Source organism: Mirounga angustirostris, unplaced genomic scaffold (assembly GCF_029215605.1).
Source record: "Mirounga angustirostris isolate CCGP_5_RB_7025 unplaced genomic scaffold, mMirAng1.0.hap1 SCAF_5, whole genome shotgun sequence".
Taxonomy (NCBI): domain Eukaryota; kingdom Metazoa; phylum Chordata; class Mammalia; order Carnivora; family Phocidae; genus Mirounga; species Mirounga angustirostris.
This window is the reverse complement of record NW_026991713.1, coordinates 69,631,411-69,648,959: the sequence shown is the minus strand read 5'-3', so window position 1 is coordinate 69,648,959 and position 17,549 is coordinate 69,631,411. Positions and strand designations below refer to the sequence as shown.

General features: G+C 44.7%; 1 protein-coding gene across 6 annotated transcripts in view; it reads right to left on the bottom strand.

The window, feature by feature from the left end:
* Positions 1–17,549, bottom strand: part of PRICKLE1 (prickle planar cell polarity protein 1) — a 108,648-nt gene that overhangs the window by 19,780 nt on the left and 71,319 nt on the right. For 2 of the 6 annotated variants that reach the window (XM_045873601.3, XM_045873606.3), the window contains exon 1: positions 1,503–1,894. The exons of 3 other annotated variants lie outside the window; for them this stretch is intronic. The gene's annotated coding sequence lies outside the window, so the exon portion shown is untranslated. Of the gene's footprint in view, positions 1–1,502; positions 1,895–2,018; positions 2,162–17,549 lie in introns of those variants that run through there. One more of the 6 variants, XM_064591372.1, reaches the window with a different exon arrangement.

Below are 17,549 nucleotides of genomic sequence, written 5' to 3'. Positions count from 1 at the left end.
GTGCCAGAACGGCGCTTTTGGGGTCAGGTTTTTTTGGCTGTAAACCGGTCTATACTAGACAAAATCCAAAACCCACGCCGGGGTGCGCGGCGGAGGACGCACGCGCTGCGCTAATAAACTAGTTATTTTCCATAATGGGGGACGCAGATATTTTCGCAAGTCGTGTTCCAGTCAGTCTCCTACTGATTTTTGAATTCCTATTTTCAACGGCGGCCCAAGGAAACGGCAGCCAGACTTGACTCCAATGTACACACAGACTCAGGTTTCACCCCGTCACCTGTTGGCTCCTGAACAACACTCCTCTTTGTGAAACTTACAGCACTCATTTGAAACAAGCTTCCAGAGAAAACACTTCAAGAAAGTGTTTGAGAAGTCACAAGACTCGAGTTGTAAAAACAAATTCCACACATAGCCTGGTTTATACGGACACAGATTAATGTGAAAACCCGAGCTTTTTAAGAAGGGGTCGGGAGGGGACCCGGAGGGAAAGGATGTCACCCTTCTTCGGGAAAATGCGGCAGGCTAATTCTAGATCGGGCTGCGAGGGACGGCTGTCGGGGCTCCGCTGGGTCAACCCATGCCCGCACCGAGGGGAGAGACACCTTGGAGCAGCCGTCGGCGCCCCCCAAAGCCCTGCCCTCCGCGCGGCTGTGGCTGCTCAGGCCGCGAGGGGGCGCCCCGGGCCGCGGGGGGGACCCGGCCCCGCGCCCCCTTCCCGGCCTCCCCCCCCAACCCCTTCCGCACCCAGAGGCCGAGCCCCAGACCCAGCGGCTGGGAGCGAGTCCCTCCTAGGCGCCGACGCGAGGCCCGCAGAGAACAGCCCCCCTTTCCCGGGGACAGTACAGTCGCCTGCGAACCCCCTTACCCGCCTCCAGGGGAAAGCCTCGCGCCGCCTCTGGGCAGCGCCCCCTCCGCGGAAGAGCACTCGCCCCGCGGCTTGACGGCGGTACTGAATGGCCGCCGGCCCCCCGTCTCTCCCCCAACTTCCGACGAGAAGCCCCCTCCCCGCGGGCGCACGGGGACGCGCGAACCCCCGCAGCCCTCGGCGTTCAGTCCCCGTCGCCCGACTGCCATCAAGCCCCGGGAGCGGACGGCGGCCCCCCACCTGCGGCCGCGGGGCCGAGCGCGGCCTGCAGCCCCTCCCGCCGCGGCCCGCGAACCCGCCGAGCCCCTCGGCGCGCCCTCGGCGCCCACCGCTCCGCGTCCGAGCGAAGCTGGCGGCCCGGCGCGGGGTGGTTCCCTAAGGAAAACAGGACTGGGGGCCCTCCAGGTCACCCTCACCCACCCGTTTCCGCAGGAGACCCTAGCAGGGCGGGGACGCAGGCGCGGGGGCGGCGAGCGCGGGGCCCCCCGTAAACCAAGGCGGGCCGCGCCCCCTGTCGGGGCTCAGCCCCCGCCCCGCCCGACGGGTAGGGGGTCGCTGCCGGCAGCCTTCGCCCGGCCGCGACGCACACCCGCTGTCCCCCTCGAGCCCCCTTTCGGTGCAACCCGGCGATCCTCACCCGCTGCAGCTCCCTAACCAGCCGTGAGTGGGGAGGCGGCAAAAGGTCCTTCAGCTCCCCGGAGACCCTCTGTCCCCGCCGGCGCCGCCGACTCTGGCCCCCGTGTTTGAGTCGCCTCGTCCAGGCCACCGCATTCCCCCACGCCCCAGCGCTGCGTTTCTCCAGAACCATCCACCGGAGAGAGAAAAACCCCCGGGTCCGCTCTGCGCCCGGGGCGGGCGATCTTCAAAAGTAACCAGAGCCCGCATTTAAAACAGTAACCATTTCGCTTCCTGCCGGTCCCACCCTCCTAGGAGCGCGGCGGGCCGGCCGCCCGGCTCGCCGTCCCAGCCCTTCTGGGCTCCGGGTTCCCGTCCGCGGGAGGCGCCTGCCCAGCCTGATCTCGCGGCCGCCCGCTTTCCAGGAACTGTCACTGCTGACCGTGCCCCTGGCAGGTCTCCACGAGGTCCTGCGCGCACATTATTCCTCGAAAAGTTACCCACCCACTTGGCGAGCCTCGCGGCTGGAGCACCTTACCTCCGTCCGCCCGCTCCATTCCCAGGAGCCCCAGTGAGAGGAGCCGCTGAGATGCAAATACCCCAGGACGCTTATGTAAACTTCCCCCTCCCGCAGGTGCACGCGCGGGCCACAAAACGCTAGGAGAATTATGCAAGGCCACCTCTTAAAGGAATCATCTCAACTCGGCCCCATAAACATGATGTCAGCAAATGGCACGTTTAACCAAGTTCTCACTTGGAAGAGCTCATTAACATATGAATTCTCCTCTTAGGACTTTTCTTGCATTTCGCAGTGATTCCTACTGCTTAGCGCAGGAGATTTATTTTTATCAGTAAATAACAGCAAAAGAAAAGGTGCCAGGTCATGGGATACACTTAATCAAGTACATGAATAAGAGTTTTTATAAACAGGTTAAGTGAATATCATTATTCAGGCACAAGAACGTGCCTCATACTTAAGGCTAATCTTGTTTTTGAGCTGATCTCTGGTACACTGAGAGAAAGTGAAGTTTGGCATTAGTTGTCTACAGAAAGGACCACGAGAAGCAAAAACAGGACCTGAAAGCAAGCCAAAAAAGAAATGATAGACTAGTATAATCAGCACTTGAGGTATCCATCTCTCCTGAACTACAGATTTTAATTTCTACAATAGCCTCATCACAAGGTGATAAAATGCCAAGGGAGGGGAGAGGAAAAGATGCAATATTTAAATATTTAAGGGTTTTGTCAGTTTATAAAGTGCTAGTAGATAAAAGCAACTTGAAATGGTCACCAGTTTCTTAGGTATCCTACCTTTTCTTTAAGATAAAAAAAAAAAAACCCTTGAACTATCAGGATTCCTTGGGAGGGCTTGGTAATATATGTGTTTCGACAGTATACAACTGAACAAGAGCTCATTGTAACTGATTTAAAAATACACAAACAAGTTGCCATAAATGGAGCAGTCAAGTAAATAACTGTGGCCAGTTTCTGTTATCTCTGCCTTAAAAACAGAAGCAGCTGAGGAGAAGCGCCTTTTTTAAGCGATTGTTTTAAAGTGGCGGAGACAAAAATTCGTGGCTCTGCTGGTAGACTAATTTGGAAACACTGATTCAAACAACAGGATTTGTAATTCAAATAGACTCTCTGTTGGCCAATACGGATACCAGTTTTGAAGACTGTTCCTAAACAGTTGCAACCGTAGAGCCCCTCTGGCCTTCGGATTGTGTGGGGACTTGAGGGAGGGTGGGCAGGGAGCTTTCAAGGTTACCGCTTTCCTCAGTGGACCTGTGAAATTAACCATGAAGGCCTAGGTCAGATTTCCTTTTTCCTATTTCATTCTGTGTGGGCTTCCTCAGGGAAGTCATCCGCTGAACAATATCTAGAGGACGAAAGCGCAGTTAGGGACTTAAATCAAATCCTAAGCTATATGGTATCATTATGATAAAGACGGTATCAGAGGACTAATGCTTTGAGCCAGGTGGATCCTTTTAGAAACAGCTTTTAAAGGAGAGCTACACATTAGCTAAGGCCACAGAACCCTCCCAAACTACAAACCCTGGCAACACCTATCAGTATTAAATGTCAGCCATTGTAAGTGTGCTTCCTCTAAGGCAGTTACTTGTAAATACTGTTTGTTACAATTTCAACAGGTACTGTCAGCTTTATTGCCTATTGTCTGTGTTTTTAGCGATGAAGCACTTTGGAGAGAGTTAAAAAGCTTTCTACTAATGTTCACTCTCAATGCAACAGACTTTTCGCCTGGTCTGCAAGGCATTGTTATTGTCAAGGGTGAATTTAGGCAGGATGGGGAGCAAGGCCCCCAGCCAGCACCCTTTTGTTTCAGCCAAGTGGAATATTCATTGCTTGCAGATCACACTTGAGGGGAGGCTGAGAAAGGAAGCCCAGAAATTCACAGGACTTGGTTTCCTCACCCCATCCTGGTCTCTGCTGTACTGTAACCTCCTCAGAGGGGCCTTCTCCAGCCCTCCTAATGCCCCAAATCACCTCTCCCTCTGGTTTGTGCTATTTGTCTTCATAGCTCTTAGCTTTGCTTGACATGATGTGGCTGTTTGTTCACGTTTGCTGGCTTTCTCCTCCCCGCAGAAGGCGGAGACTTTCGGGATTCGCTACTATATTCTCAGCATCTAGAATCATCCCTGGCGCATAGCAGACAAGCTCAATAAACATGAGTTAAATGAACCAATGGGTTTTGGACATTCTTCTCAGGCCCTCACGGATATACCATACTTGTACAAGTAAGTCTGTTTCTAACCTAAAACCATACTGAACTGCAACGTCCTAATAGAAGAGACTATGATAGAAAATCAGAAAAATGCCAAGGGCAAAGAAAGAAAGGGGCAGCACTTTGTTTGCCAAATGCCTGCCAGCTCTGTTGGATCTGGAAGAAAGAGATAAAAATACAAAATAGAAGGAAAACCTTGGTGCTGTTTCTTCTCCTGTGATTTGTATACAGTGACCTTGAGGTCTTTTCCTTGTCTCTGTTTTTTCGTTTGTAAAACAGACCTGCTTTTTAGTTTTACGAGGAAGAGTTGCTCTTGGTCTCAGACATTGGGAAGAATTTGTATCTAAATACCAGAAATCTAGGAAGAGTCTATTTAAAGGATTGGATATCTTGAAGTTTTTTTTTTTTTTAAGATTTTATTTATTTATGTGACACAGAGAGACACAGCGAGAGAGGGAACAGAAGCAGGGGGAGTGGGAGAGGGAGAAGCAGGCTTCCCGCCGAGCAGGGAGCCCGATGCGGGGCTTGATCCCAGGACCCTGAGATCATGACCTGAGCCGAAGGCAGTCGCTTAACCGACTGAGCCACCCAGGCGCCCCATGTCTTGAAGTTTCTTAACAGAAAAGAGAGATCAAGGGCTCTAATGTTCATCAAGTGGCACCTCACTGAATACATCTGAGGGGCAGTTGGCATAATATTAAGCGGGGTGCAGGCTTCAGTCTTCAGTGACCCCACAGTCTAGGACACCAGTTTGGCCGTTCTGACCATATATAGATAGGTAACTAAAAGAATCTCAAAATACACTTGTATGTATGATGTAATTTCTAATTAAAAGGACTTTTAAAATAAAAAAAAGAATCACAAAGTCACACAAGTAGACAATAGAGTTGACAACAACATGTGGGATCCTACATCTTGTCTGGATAAAAAAAAAAATGAGATCCAGAGGAATAATCACAATAATTCATCATGCTCGTTACGAAATTTGTTACCACTGAAGGTCTATGTAAAATGGTTTCTTTTTCCTGTTCATTTTAAACATTTCTATTGTACCTCAGATTGGGCAATATACCCACCCCGGTGGGTTCCTGCACATTTGCAGATTCTAGTTACCCTAGGCTGAGTCTGATGCACCCCCAGGGAAGGGCCCTGAGGCAGATACCAGTTCTTCCTAGAGTTAACAGGCATTGCAGTGTTTTATAACAGGTTTCAGTTTCTCTAGGCCTCCAATTACTTTCTTCGCCCTTTGATTATATTTAAAGCAATGTGATGAGAGAGCACTGGTTCTTTAACATTTTCTGCACCCAATCCCTCTTTAGATTGACTACTCCAATCTTCCCAGCTGTCTGTCCCCTCCCCCCACCCAGACGGCCTTTGTGAGTGATGAAACTCCTCCCGTCCAAGTACCCAGAGGCCCTGGGCTTGCGGTGAGGAGACTTCAATGTCTGTTATGTCTGTTCTCTGTCACTCACTCACTCCCTGACATTGGGGTAGATCACTTCTCTAAGGTATTCGCTTTCTTCATTTCTAAAAGTGCTAGTGTTCGGGCGAGGTCAATGGTTAGAACTTCTGAGGAGGGAACACAATCCATTCTTTTTAACTCACATAAGAATCTCAGTGTAGAACCAGATGAAGTTCACCTGCTCTGTGGCAGCTCTGGGTTGGTCTCTTCCCCAACCCCTCCCGCAATACCTCCCCCCGGCACCACGCCCCATGCTTCCAGGTCGGCCCCTCAGTCTCCCTCCCCTCAAACTAGATGCCCCCAGAGGCTCCACCAGTTCTAGTATTTTCTGAGTCTCTTAAAACTCAATGGCTGCTTAGGACACTAATGCTGGATTGGTGTTTCTAGCTGCGCTGTCTTGAGTCTACAGTCTAAGCTGGGGGTGGGGGGGAGAAAAAGGGGTCAGGTCCTTTCATTTCACTCTTGCTCAGGGTTGTAACTTCTTTTTTTTTTTTTTAAGATTTTATTTATTTATTTTACAGAGAGACAGTGAGAGAGAGGGAACACAAACAGGGGGAGTGGGAGAGGGAGAAGCAGGCCTCCCACTGAGCAGGGAGCCCAATGTGGGGCTCGATCCCAGGACCCTGGGACCATGACCTGAGCTGAAGACAGACGCTTAACAACTGAGCCACCCAGGTGCCCCAGGGTTGTAACTTCTAGTAAACAACAGCAGCTGTCTTTGCCTACCGCACTCCCTCTCCCAACTTTTCTGGAATACCCCTTCCCCACCCCAGGAAGTGTTTGTTATTTTTCATGGACAGATAATTACACTAATAATATTCAAGCACCTTGACCTTAAGTTCTTCACCATTCTCTACTTCTGTAGATCTGTGGCTCAATACAAACATTCTTAAGACTTCACTACCAAAGTATTAAGGAATGAAGAATAAATCTTCCAATAAATATTGAGAGATCTACACATGAAGGAAATCCAAAATATATTAAGATTCAAAACCCAATATATAGTATGATCGCACTGTTATAACTAATAATTTAAAGGCTAGTATATGCCTAGCAAAACTATTTAGAGGAATATAAATACCAAACCATTAGTATGTTCTCTAGGGGAAGGCAGATTATAGGAAAGCTATCACTTTTTAATTTATATTTGTAAAGTAAATGTATTTTCCTATTTTCACGTTACTTATAACCTTTTTCTATTTATAATGATCAGATAAAACTTTTACAGTTTAAGAAACAATAAAGAAAATATACTACAATATTAACATAAGGAAGAAAATCTCAGAAGCAGAAAGTGATGGTCCTGATGTAATTATTAGTTGATATGGGAAAATACATAAACTCATCATTCCTCTCCCTGTATCTTCCTCTCAATCACAAACTTTAATAGTGAAATCTCTGCTACATTTATTTACAATACTTTGGGAAGGGGTGACCAGACCCACATTTGCAAGGAGTCCGATGGATTGGCTCAGGAGCCGCTCCAATTGATGCCTCCTATACTCACCTGTTGACTCACTGAGATATTCTTTGGTTGATTCAAAAGGGATCTGTTGAACAGCATTGTTAGACCTAGGCCCTCCCCTTAAGTTAAGGATTTCACATTCTATTTATATCTTGATTTATTTCCGAAAGTCTCAGAAAAAATATACAAGATGAGTGGGGAAAATAATTTCATTTTTCAGAATATGTAACAAATCATGATACATTGTGATTATACTACAGTAGAGGCGTGGTTACAATTATAATCCAGGAATAAGAGGAAATGTTGATCAATCAATTCTGGCTAGGAGGTGAAGGTCAAGGAAGTGGGAAGGTGGGGTAAGCTTTGATCCAGGTCTTTAAGGATTGGAAGTAGTTGATCACGGTAATTCTTGGAGTGGAGCTGGGGTAGGGAACAGGACCCAGGCCAGACTGAACCAATTAAAGCTTGAGAAGAGTGAGCAGCTCTTAGTAAACCCATGATAAATGTGACAGGAGGACAGGAAGATAGGAGTGAGGGGCTGGAGACTGTGCCCAAAGGAAGGCAGGACCTCTAAGCTACTCTAGGGCCTACGGGAGCCACAGAAGTTAAAGAAGAGTGACATGATTGTATCTATGCCCTAATTAGAGGGAGGGCAGAGAGCAGTGCAGAGAAACTCGATGGGAAGAATGTAGAAGCTGCCTCAGTAGTCGAGGACAGAGAAGACAAGACAGTGTGTCTGACGGTGAAGGAACTGGCCTTGTGGTGGCCCAGTGTGTATGCTGGGGGTTAGGGTGGCAGATGGGGTGCAGACCTTCCTAAGTGAATCAGCATTCCCATTGTTTACTTGAAAGACAACCGAAAATTTAGCCCTCATGTGAGCTCTAACTTGAAACTGCAAATACTTTTCACTGCCCATGGGAGACAAAGGATTTACATATTTCTCTTTTTCTTTTTTAATCTCCACATCCAACAGGGGCTTGAACTCAAGACCCAGAGATCAAGAGTCAAGGCCCTACCAGTTGAGCCAGCCAGGCACCGAGGATTTTCCCTCTTTCATTCCTTCCCTTCCCTTCCCTTCCCTTCCAGGTTTATTTATTTATTTGAGGGGGGAGGAGAGGGAGAGAAGCAGACTCCCCACTGAGCCGGATCCCACAACTCTGAGATCATGACCTGAACTGAAATCAAGAGTTGGACGCTCAACCGATTGAGCCACCCAGGTGCCCCAGGATTTACATTTCTAGGCTCATCCTTTATCTTCCTGTTGATATTCACCTTTAAAACATAGTACTTACATCCTCTAGTGTTAAAGAACTCAGGGTCCATCATTGTGAAAGGAACAGGTACCTGCAGGTTGGAAGGTTGTCTATGTAGAAGACCCAGTTCTGACTACAGAGGTCAAGATGGCATTGAAAATTAACACTGGTGTGTGAAGTGGGGGTCTACAATCTAGCAGTTTGTGTTTTATACAAAACATCTAAATAATAGGTATTGCTTTGTCTTAAACTTTAAAAATATGGAGTATTTGCTGCTTTATTTCATGAACTACATGTGCAAAGCTATTTTGCTCGCCTGTGTATTTTCTTATGCTATTTAAACTCTCAACCACCCAAAATGGTTGACTCTCCACAAGGGAGAATCTGGACCAACAAAGGCATGCCAACTTTTAACACTTACTGTATACTGTAACTAATCAAGGTGTTCTTAGAGAGGTGTCAGCAAAGAATTAGTTCAAGCAGCCAGAAGCCTCTTGCTAAAAAGAAAAAGGTCAGCAAAGCTTTCCATAACATTTCTTTATCTTATCTGAGATCCCAAGTCCCTTTCTGCAACCGTGGGAATTTAAACAAAGTGATTTTGTGGTGGAGACTGGTTCATAAGCTTTAACTAGGTTGTGCCAGGGACAGAATCTGGGATTCAAATTGTTCTATTGGTCCTGAATCACATAGTTCTAGATGAGTAACTGTCTTTTGATACAAGTTACATTTAAGATTTCCTTTCTGCTTCATGCTTGCAGCAGTCGTCTCTTCAACACTGAGTTTACACTGAATTATAGAGGGGCAAAGGCTAGGGAGCTTGTCCGTTTTGCCCAGTGATAGATACACAGGCCTGGTATATTAGACACTTTGCCTGGGACCTACGGGCTTCTCAGTAAATATTTGTTGAGTGTCTTGTTCACATTTGATTCTCCACAGAACCTGACACAGACCTTGCACATACTAAGTACTCCTTTTTATATCTCAATGATCAGTCTGTTGTTTTAATTTTTATTTAGTTTTTTTTTAAGTGTATCAACTAATTTGAGGTTAATTTCCCAGTTTCAATATTTAAAGTAGTCTTATGAAATTTATCACTTAGGGTATTTATTCTTTTTGGCTTCTGAGATCTGATAGGAACGAACTGGCTCACTTGAAATCTTCTTAGAAAGCTCAAATTTCTAAATCCTGTGCTCCACCCACCTCCAAACCAACATCCTACCTCCTCTGTCTCTTCCCAGTCTCCTGATGGTACCACCAATACTCCGAGTAAGCCGCAAACCAATCAGCCCAGAGCCTCCCTCACTCCAGGTGCCCTCCTTCTTGCCTACCCTCACTAGGTTATTTATCAGATCTTTGTGTCTTTCAAGTTTTCCGGGTTGACCTGTCCCTCCTCCCTCTGTGGCTGTGCCCCCCCAACCCCGGGGGGTACCACGCAGCCTGACTCACATCTCCCTGCCCTCTCATCTCTACCATCCCTTCTTCACGGTTTGCCCAACACCTCCATGGGTTCTTCACGATGAAGGCACCTGCCCCCTTCTGTTATGTCACAGGACGGGGCAGAGTAGATGTTACTTGCTGGAGTAGATGTTGGTTAAATACAGTTAACTTTGGCCAGGTGCAGAAACCAGGGCTCCAGGACCAGACCCCTCTCCAGTCAGATGCAGAAGTACCACAGCCTGGAGCGGCCCGGGCTTTGGTTCCATAAGCAAAACGGCCGGATCCAACACCCATTCACACTGCTTCGCACTCCAACCTTTAAGACACAACCAAATCATTAACAGCCTGCTGTGGACCACATTGAAGAAGAATTTTTAAGACATAAAAATCAATGTAAAGTGATAGGAGATCTATAACGTCAGCCTTGGGGTGTGTGGAGTAGTGAAATTGGAAGTTAGGTTAGTCAGAGACAAAGCACAATCCCGGGCTAAAGGTGGGAATGGCTGATAGAAAAAGAGAAAAAAAACAGGAATGTCAAAGGAAAAGCTGGGTGTGCTTTCTCCGAAGATGATCATGGTGAAGAAGCTGTTTGTAAGGGATAAGAGTAAGGTCTCAGTGGATCTGGAGACTGCAAATATCCTTAGCCCCCTTCAGGGAAAGAGAGCACTGAGTACTTGGAATAGGGCCTGCCTCTCAGTGAATTCAGTAACTTTAAACCATGGTGGAATCAGGGTAGAATGAGGAGTCAAGTGTGAGAATTGTGTGCCATCTGACATACAGTGGGATGTGACTATATTTTCGATGGTGATATACTGAGGAAGAACACTATCATGCCAAATGAACCTCATTACTGTTATTATTATTATTATTATTATTATTATTATTATAGCAGTCATAACTTAAGGAGCACTCATTTTCTGGGCACTGTGCTAAATCCTGCACAAATATCTTTTTAAAAATCCCTGCAACACCATCTGGTAGATCTTAGATTCTTCATGTTACAAAAAGAGAAAAGTAAGGCAACTTGCTCCGCCATCGAATCATCCGCGAGTTAGTACAAGAGCCTAGATTCAAAATCCAATCTGACATCAAAGCTTATCGTCTGAAACCACAATGTTATTTGTTTTTAAAGCAGAGCTTCTTAGAAATAGCAAAATAAAATGCTTTGCTTTCCCCAGCTTGTCCCCCAGCAACATCATCAGAAAGTAGGAAGAAAATTCTAGAAGTTTTAAATATCATGCTCTTCTGGAGAGAAATGAAGCAGTAATTGTCAGTCAAGGGGAGCTCAATGAACATCTTAGCCTTGGGGCCCCTAGGACCAAAGAGTTGTGCGCCTCAAAGGAGCTGGACCCCCCAGCCCCCAACCCTGCAGATTGCCAAAGGAGAGCATCAGCTTTCTGAAGCAGTTCACTGCACCATTTTAATTTCTACAGATACAACATCATTTTATTGTCCACATACAACAAAACTGGCCTGTTTTTGAAGATCATACATATAACAGTTGCTCTGTTGCCTATTAGTCATTCCCAGTATCAGGACGTACTAAGCTCTTATGCAAATGAGGCTTTCATTCTCCGGTGGGCTCAGCAGCCCCACCATCACCTCCTCCACTTAAAGGCAGATTATGCTGAACAAAGAACAAGCCATGAGAATGTTTCAGTTTCTAAGTCTGTGGGTGACACATTCTACTGAATGCATCTCATGCGGCATCCCCAAGACAAAAGGCACTGAAGTAATGCGGCCATTAATAAAATTGTCAGACAAAATTGATTACACTGCAACTCCCAGAACATAATACATTATGATATGTGTGTGTGTGTGTGTGTGTATATATTATTTTTGTAAAGATTTTATTTATTCATTTGAGACACAGAGATAGAGAGAGCATGAGCAGGGGAAGAGGCAGAGGCAGAGGGAGAAGCAGGCTCCCCGCTGAGCAGGGAGCCCGATGCGGGGCTCAATCCCAGGACTCTGGGATCATGACCTGAGCCGAAGGCAGACACTTAACTGACTGAGCCACCCAGGCATCTCCAATTTTTTTTTTTAAATTAAGGTCGTTCAGTTCAATTGCAGCAAATGAAAAATGAAGACAACAGAATTACTAATCTGACTGGCAGCATTTCTGGGTGATTCTAATTGCCACTATGTCCCCCAACAAAGATTTCTTGCAGACGACCCCAGATAACAGGAGACTATTAGGACTCCTATTACATCACAGAGGTTTGTAAAGACAATCTGCTTCCTACTGAAGGGCAAACATTTTTACTTAAATGCTACTTCCAGTTTAAGACTGCTGACTGCATTACTGCTTATGTAATGGACCATATCACAGTCCCATTATTGACCATTTCTGAATCTTTAGCTTCTCTTTTAATAGATTCTAACAAGACTCTAGGAATCTTTGAAATGCTTCTCTCTTCCTTTTGGAAAAGTCCATTTGAAAGGGGGAGCAATTTAGTGAAGACTGAAAGTATCATTAGAAAATAATTTTATGAAATATCATGTTTTGGGTCGGAAGAATCAAGTCTTTTGAAAGAATCCAATGATATGGTTAAACAACTTCTTCAAATGGAGCCACTACTCCAAAGATAAAAGAGGAGGGCAATTCCCGTGTGAGCAACACTTATGACCACTTCCTTGTCTTTCCAAGAACCTTTAAAATGACTTTCTCGAATATGCAACTGTCTGATGCCTAAGAAGAGCTTTCATGAAGTGCACTATTTTTTTTTTTTGCACAATCAGGCATATTAAAATCTACAGAAAACTGTTTGTCACTCTGTTTCTCATGCTTAATTAAGAGAGTTCTTAGAATAAATATGATGATGGCATACATAAATATTTGGAATTCTTGAAAGCCTGTAATGGGAACGTCTCGGCATTATGATGCTGATGCTGTGTAATAACAAATTTATTTTATAGTAGAATTACAAAGGGAGAAAGAATTCCAGATGACCACTAGTGTGCTAGCTAGACTGCACATTTTCTGGACATTGTAAGGATATTATTCACTGTCACCATCAACACTGCCAGGAGAAATTAGGAGAGAGTGGGCTGGGGCCTCAGCCGCATGAGTCCCAGGAGCCTGCCAACAGGTATGGCAGCCAGGACCGACATTGGGTAGATTCCTGGTGGCAGTCTTTGTTTTGAGTAGGGGAGGAACTAACAATTAATTTACAGACTGGCCTGGGAATGAGTGGACATATACAGTTTTGTAAATTTTTCCCCAGATGGTCTTACATCTTAGATAGTTCTTAAAGGCAAAATATAGGGACTACTTCACCAAGGTACTTAAAAAGTACGATTTAAAAAAAATTATCTGCCTCTCTGCTCTTTGTATTTCCAACTATCAGGGACCCACATTGTGCACTGGAATGTATTTTTAGGGCAGATGGGGGGAAAGGGCCACATTTCAGATGTCTCTTTTCTCTATTTCTTTCCTTCGCTGTAAGGTTTTCTTTATGGACCTTTCAGTCTTCGGTTTCCATAACCTCCTAATGCAAAACAGGCTAAGAAGAGCAATGAATGTAACAAACCACATGTTGCTTTGCCTTTTTTCTTTCTTTCTTTCCTTTTTTTGGGGGGGGGAGGGAGGAGGAAAAATCCGGCTTCCAAGAAGAGTATGCAACTTAGCAGTTAACTGAAATTAAAGATGTTTTAAAGATTTCTTAACCCCAGTCTTGGCCATCTTGTAATATTTTAAAATATAAACTGGAAACATATGATTATGATAAACTCTGAAGCAAACAGAAGATGTTAAGACCATGGATAATGGTTTACAAAATTAATTTTGACTTATGGGCCAATATGAATATTTTCACCTACACCAAAGATAAGAGACACAATGAAAAATTAACTTTAAGGATTTCACTGTGAACTCGACACTAGTACATTCTGAACCCTGGATTAACAATCTATATCAGGGCTTCCACAGACTTGCATAAATTATTCAAAAATTTTATGGCTCAATTCAGCTGTCAAAGAGAAGAGCCTTTTGACAACACTTCACACCTGTTACTTATCTAGTAAAGGCCTGGGCTGAGTTACTCCCACCTGGGATGAGCATGTCCAGACTTCCCTCACACTCATTTTCTACAGGTGACAGATTCTTTGGAGCGTTGGGTAGTAAAGAAATTAAGACACACTAAAACCCCTGGAATTTTCCCCCAACAGATGATCACAATGCAGATCTTAACTAAAGTAACGACTGAGAAAGGAGCACAGGTCTCACAATACCATCACAAGAGATGGTCTTATTTATAGCTCTTTCACGCAACACATACACACAAAACAAAAAATTAAGAGCCACTGACGTCATTATCTGTTCTGAAGAAAGGACTAGACAACCAAACATAAATTAAAAGTAACAGAAATTCTGCAAGATAATTTTTCTTCTGGGTCTTATGCTTGTAGGAAATGTGAATGCCCCAAACCAAAACATATCAGAATATTCCCAGCTGCTGGGTAATTCTCAGCTGTGGGCATCTCTGATTGACCCCCACACCTTCTTCATACCTTAACTCAACTCACTTAATAGAGAGGTGAAGGCTAGGTCACGTCTGAGGTTCCTGCAACTTCCACAAATCCCTCTCCATGGTCCTCCCCTCATCTGTCTGCTTGTAATTCAAAAGGGAGTTCTGGTTAGTTAATTATGTGACACAGGGGATTCTTGGGGAAGAAGAGGTTTGAGACAAACATCTAGTTTAAATTCTGAGTCCACGGCAAAAAAACAGAAACAAAACCCCACTTCCTCACAAAAACCATACGTGGATTTAGAAGTTCCAAAATACTAATCCCATTGAAATATAAATTCTGTTGATGGTTTTCCATAAAGGGAAATGAGATGCAAAGGAAAGTGGGGTCTTAGGGAAAGTCTACATCATACAAGATGAGGGTACTTAAAAAGCAAGGGATGGGAACACTTGAACGCAGATTTCTGAAAACAGAGCCAGGATCAGCTCAGAGGCACGTCTCCTGGACAGGGTCCTGGGCCTGGGGCCAGGAGAGCAAACCTCTTGTTCAGGGAAATTTGGTGGGCAGAGTGGGAAAACCGCTCCGTTATAATTCAAGTGTCTTTACAGAGAATATTCTGACGAGGAACAAAAGGGTACCTGCCTCCAAAAAAGCACACTGAGTGGGCAGAAAATAAGAACAGTCACTCTGGAACTGATTCCACAGACGGGTTACATCCCCCACTGGGGGGCATCGAGCTGGGCAGGGACGGGAGGGAGCTATGCTAATGTGACCTGGACTCTGTGGAAAATACTGAATAAGGTTTGTATTCGTGAGGACTCTAAGGTTGCAAGTAACAGAAACAAAACTAATTTGAGGAGGCAAAGTGATAGTTTACTGGAAGGATACCGAAGTGTCTCAGAAAGCACATGGCAGGAATGTGGCTGAGCCTCCGAAAATGGCCACGGTTCAGAAATGGAGTCCCTCAGACGTCTAAACAATATTCGTCCTCCGTTTTCTGTCTCTGCTTCTTTCTGGTTAACACCTGCGTTTTGCAAAACAGGACTTTGTGGCTCCTCAGTCTATGAGGTTAAGAAATGGCCACCTCCCAGGTTTTGGGGTAAGAATCCAACATGACTGCATGGCTGCCAAGGGTCCACCCTTGACCATGTATCCATGGGGATAGATGGATTTGGATTTGGGTGTCTGTGTTTTGTAGGTTGCCAGCCAGTAATTCCCAGCGAAGGTGGAACTGTCTTGTCCTGCACAGATACTCAAAAACGTCTGTTCAATGGATTAAAAATTCTACTTGTAGAATGGGGAAGAGTGCTTGCATTAGATATTATGGATGGGAATTAGGTTATCCATACCATTGGTGATTAAACAGCAACTGATGCCAAGCTGGCTGGCAATCTCCTGGAAAGCCTTAAGATATACACATGCAGGTCACCTGGGGGGCTCAGTTGGTTAAGTGACCGACTCCTGATTTCAGCTCAGGTCATGATTTCAGGGTTGTGAGATCAAGCCTGAGTGGAGCTCTGTGCTGGGCATGGAGCCTGCTTAAGATTCTCTCTCTCTCCCTCTGCCCCTCCCTACCCCTGCTTGGATTCTCTCTCTCTCTCTCTCCTAAAAATAAATAAAGATATACAGATGCCTAGACCATATCCCCATGGATTTTGATTCAGTAAGTGTGAGGTAGGACCCAGAAATCTGCATTTCATACTGTCTCCCTAGGTAATTGCAATTTGTAACTAGGTTTAGGAACCACTGAACTATAGGACACCACTTTGGTTTGCTGGCTCTCCTAAGACAATGGTAAATTTGTGGAATGAGAATGAGGAGCTACTTTAAGTTTTCATTGAGTAGTCAATGGAAAACTCTACCTGGACCCTACAAGGTCTTTGACACTGCTCGTGAAGCAGCCATGCTGATGAGTGAACCTCAGATCTCTTTCTGAAAAGTTCTGAAAGGATAAATGCCATTTTAGGGATGTGACCCACTTCAGTTAAGATGTCTTTCTCAAGTGAAAGTTAACTTCTCTTTTATTATATTAAGTGAAACTATTCTTTTGGTGTGGCTGTGCTGCTGGTTTTAATCCACAAAACCTTTGAAGAACTATGGTTTCTCATGAATCTTTGTAGAATGGGTTAAAAAAACCCCATGAAATGAGAAATGTAAAGCCATTATTTTGAGGACATGCAATGCTTAATTTTGATTATGCATCGTTTTTGTAATTTCAGCACATTTCCTATGCATAAACTGCACTTTCCTGAAGCTTTTGAGGCAAGTGCTGTTCCCATTGATGTAAATTAACTGCTGTCCACCAGTTAACCGTTTTATTGCATGGGAGAATTTTCTGCAGCTATTATTATATTACTGTAAGGAAGACTTCAGGAGGAACTAACATCCCTTCCCCATCACACCATCACTGAAGGTTGTGTCGGGCTGAGCAGGCAGCAGAACATAAATGATGTTGATGGATATTTCGAAAGCCAGCACATCTGTGTTGATTTAATGCAGAGAAAGACAAGATGACTACGGCTAGTCATGTGATAGATGATATGTAAGCTTATCACCGGGCTGAATCGCAGTATTGACAGTATTAATTTTTCCTCATTAGCCAGAGAACATGGTAAATACATATCTGAGGATACACAGTAGGATTAGATTACAATTCCTGTTCCCGTGTGATTTTTATCAGGGTATGAAATGCAATTATGTCAATCTCTTTGAATTAATCCGTCAATTTGTCACTTTGGGGTTTTACAAAAGTTAACTGTATAAACAAATGAAAGTGAAAGTATGTTTTAATGATAATTGAGAACAACTTTTTACTTTTTTTTTTTAAGAAAAACCATCAAATGGTAATAGTCCTTCTTTTGTACTGGTTATAGTGGAAAATGAAAAGTTTGGAGAATGTGGCTCTGAGCGAGGGAACAGGAAAAGGGGAAGGGGGTGGAATGTTGGCCCTGGACTAAGTTTTTTTATAAAGGATCCTCCATACTCATGCTGCTTAAGGGCACTATGAAGTTTATTATATGGCAATAATCTTAGCACAACATATTTTCCTGTTAGAATATCCTGTACCATTACCTTGAACTTTTTTGGCTTAAAACTGAAGTATGTCTGAACATTATGTGTAATGTAATTCCCACAAATGAGCTACTGTTTTGAGGGGGGAAGGCAAGTGGTAATAAATCTGTAATCCCTGCCACAGTTTTCAGGATAACCTTTATTGGTCTGGGCTCAACAGTTTTATA